Source organism: Pteropus vampyrus, unplaced genomic scaffold (assembly GCF_000151845.1).
Source record: "Pteropus vampyrus isolate Shadow unplaced genomic scaffold, Pvam_2.0 Scaffold70, whole genome shotgun sequence".
NCBI lineage: Eukaryota > Metazoa > Chordata > Mammalia > Chiroptera > Pteropodidae > Pteropus > Pteropus vampyrus.
In genome coordinates, this window is record NW_011888851.1 from 6,985,464 (window position 1) to 6,989,310 (window position 3,847).

The 3,847-nt window shown below is 42.0% G+C and overlaps 1 pseudogene; it reads right to left on the minus strand.

Annotated features, from left to right (window-relative positions):
- Positions 1 to 786: 786 nt before the first annotated feature.
- LOC111740957 lies at positions 787 to 905 on the minus strand (annotated as a pseudogene).
- Between the last annotated feature and the right edge of the window lie 2,942 nt (positions 906 to 3,847).

Consider the following 3,847-nt stretch of genomic DNA (forward strand, 5'->3'; position numbering starts at 1 on the left):
GTCCAAAGGCAGGTGATTCCTGGCGTTGGTTCAGCGGCTCAGTAGACCTAACAAGGACCCGGCTTTTTTCACTTTCTGCTACCATCCTTAGCATGTTGGCTGTTAGTGCTCACTCTTGTCACCTCGTGGTTACGAGATGGCTGCCACAGTTCCAGGCATCATATTCTCATACGAAGCAGGAAAAACGAGAAAAGGGCAATAATTAAGATGCTGTTAAAACTGTCCTAGGAAGAACAGAACCAGAACCAATGTAGTGGCAGTTAAGATGGAAAGATGAGAAATTTGAGATGTATTTAGAAGGTGGAACTAATGTGACACCCTGGCAACGATGAGGAAAGTGGCTCTGAGGTTTCTAGCCTGGGTGACTTGATAGGTGATGATGACTTTAATGGAAATAAAGAGTACAGAAAGAACAGATCTGGTGCAAGTAGAATACAGTGACCTTGGTTTTTTCAGTTTGAGGTTCTGTAGAGATATTCATGTACAGATATTTCATAGGGAACTTAAAATTGGATCTATAGCTCAGAGAAGAAGTAGGTACTAACTGTAATCGAGATATTTGTCACACAGGTGATAGCTGAAACCATGGAGAGTGAGTATAAAGAAGGTGAAATGGAGATAATGGAGCCACAGAATGCTGAAGTGTGATGGAGAAGTAAAAGGAGCCCCAGGAGCCTGATGTTAAGGAACCCCGCTAAGGGAGGAGAGAGTTTCAAAGAGCAGAGAGAGATCTGCAGTGTCGATTGAGCTATTCTTTTTTTTTTTTAATTTATTTTTTATTTTTTACACCTACAATGCCTGGTATTCCTAGGTGGTCTCTCATCCAAGTACTAACCAGGCCCGACCCTGCTCAGCTTCCGAGATCAGATGAGATCGGGCACAGTGAAGGTAGCATGGCCGTAGGCAATTAATCTAGAAATCAAGTAAGACTAGGTCTGTGAAATATATGGTTTTGGCAGTTAGGTAATCGATGACTTTATTCAAAACAGGTTATGTGAAGGAGGCACTTATTCTACTTTACAGTGGTTTGAGGAGTCTCAGGAAGTGGAGATTACTCCTGCAGGAAATGTGTTATGAGGTATGATCATGATCCATTCCGGTCCAGTAGTTATAAGGCTGGTCTTATTGGGGGCCTTGTAGAAGAGATTTTCCTCTCCTTAAAAGGCAAGAAGTGAGTGAGGAGAGCCTACAACTCCTGCTGTGTTTGTGTGAAGATGTGATGGCTGGATCTGTGGCAGCCATTCTCTGGCTAGGAAAGGAGACATTGTTGATGCATGGAGGCTAGCAGAGCAGGAGAGGGTGAGCTTGGTTCTTGGTCTTCACTGACCTGATGAACTAATCCTATAGCCTCCTACCTCCAAACTCCTTTTTAGGTGAGAAAAATAAATCCCTGTTGCTTAAGCCACTTTTATTCTGCTTGTAACTGGTATGTTGAGCACACTGCTCATGAGATGAGATAAAAATAAACTCTATTGCTGTTTCCCACCATCCCTGGAAACTCTTCAGTGGGGATAATATCTCTTTACTCCTCGGTGATAACTCTGGCAGGCCCATGAATTTAATCCTCACTCTTAGGCAAAAGAAAGTCATTTTCAATAGCAAATATAGTTGCAATTCTGGAATCAAAATGGTCCAAGATTAATAAAAAACCAAACCTAATTTTGCATCAGATCACCTCTCCACCATCAGGCCAGTGACAGGCTCAAAGCCTGAGGTGAAAAGGGCACATGACTGGCTTCTCTCTTTTCCACCTCATTTCTCTCCTCCTTCCTCCCAGCTCTGTGTTTGATCCCTTAGAGTCAGGATGTGGGATGGTAAATGCTAAAACCATAAGTAGGGGCTTTCTTAAACAGGTACTGCTGTAAGTGTGCTATGGCTCTCTGGTTCTGGCAGATACAAAAACTGACTTTCTTGTAGGTACTTCCCAGCTCTGGGGATTCTTCCCTGCAGTTCCCTTGACCTGAGGGAATGCATCTATCCTGAGGTCTCCTTCCTCGGCCCCACAGGGATGCTGCACCCACCTCTAGCTTTCTTCTGCTGTGATTCCCTCCCACCCCCACCCGTTGGCTCAATCCAGTTCATACCATGCAAACATCCCTCTTGTGTGGCCCACATCAGACTGATGGGAAACACTGAGTGTCCTAGTGCCTGACTCCAACACGGCCCTCGTCTCTGGCAGCCACAGGCCTCCAGCTCTCTCAATTGCCAGTGAAAGCTCTCTTCAAACCCTGTTCTAAGTCTAGGGCAGCAGAACTCCCACCTCAGCTACCTCAGAAGAAAGCTGAAGAAAGAATCAATCTGAGAATCCTCTCTCCCTCTCTTAATTCTTTTATGTTCTTGAATTGCTGAGGGGGTCCAAAGCTTATGGAGTTTCTCAATCCCTCTCTTTGGAAGTTCTACATATAGTGACTTGGCTTTGGAATTTTATCTTTTATATTCTGGCATCTTTACCTTTTATTTTGGGGAACACAAACATTTAGTCCATAATAGATATATATGTATATACACATATTACATATTATACACATATGCATATATCTATACGCAAATGTTACATGTATTCCCTACCTCTGTCCATTAGGAGGAACTGGGATTGGTGATGCCCCAACAGCAAAGAGCAAAGCTAGAACCCAGATCTTGGCTTTTAAATATTATTTTCCGTTAAAAGGCATCAGACTTCTTGCAAAAACAGCTGTTTACAGGTCTAGGGTGGAAAAAGTACAAGATGAGCCTAGAACATCTTGTGCCAAAAATCAAGAGGTACTCCAAGAATAATGAGGACATGTCAAAAGGACAACAAGACAGCTTAAATGAGTCCCCGCTGGCCAAACAGGGAACAACATATCATTAAAACAAATAGTAACAATCATGGATTCTAACTCTTTGAATAAAATAGGAAGCTATGATTCCATATTGGTATAAATAAATCAATTGAAAGTTTGATGGGAAATAGGAGGCAAAAAAATACCTCCCCACAAAATACTTATGAATTACCAAGGGGGAACATGTCTTTACAGTGAAAGAGCCTGGCAGACACCACCTTGATCTAATGATCAAAAAGCGAAAGCATCAGAAATGCAACACACCGAAACCACGGCCCATCTGATAGGGCGCAGTGAGAACACAATGTCACTTGTGTGACATGCCTGCGAACGATGTTTAACCTGAATCTAATCATAAGAAAACACCCAACTGAGGGATGTTATACAAAATAACTGGTCTGTAGGAATGACGGAGGAACTGTTTCAGACAGAACGAAACGAGATAACGCGACTTGTAATTCTGAATGGGATCCTTTGGATGCAAAGGACATTTTGGGGACAACTGGTGAAACCTGAATGGAGTCTGAGAATTAGATGTCAGTAATAGATCTACTTAATTTCCTGATTTTGATGGTTGCATTGTGGTTTTGTAGGAAAATGTCCTTATTTTTAAGAATTACACACTAAAGTATTTGTAGGTGATCGGACCTCGGGTTGGCAACTTACCCTCCAATGGTTCAGGAAAAAATAATTCTTTGTTCTGAAATCTAACTTTTCTCTAAGTTTGTGATTGTTACAAAATTTAAAGGAATCCCTCTTTACTTATATAAGTTAAATGTCCCTAAATCTATAGTATTATTACTATATTCTATGTAATTTATTTTATTTGTGCACTATAGTATGTTAATATACTATACTATACATGTAAATATATAGTTCTGGCACCTGGAAGCAGTCCTAGACCCCCCAGTGCTGAATGGGAGGCTGCAGGGCCCTGGAATGCCAAAGGTCTCAGGAGGGTAGGCCCCTCACCGTAACACCTAGCCACCCTACTATGAGATAATGGCTTCCAAACATCCTAAAAA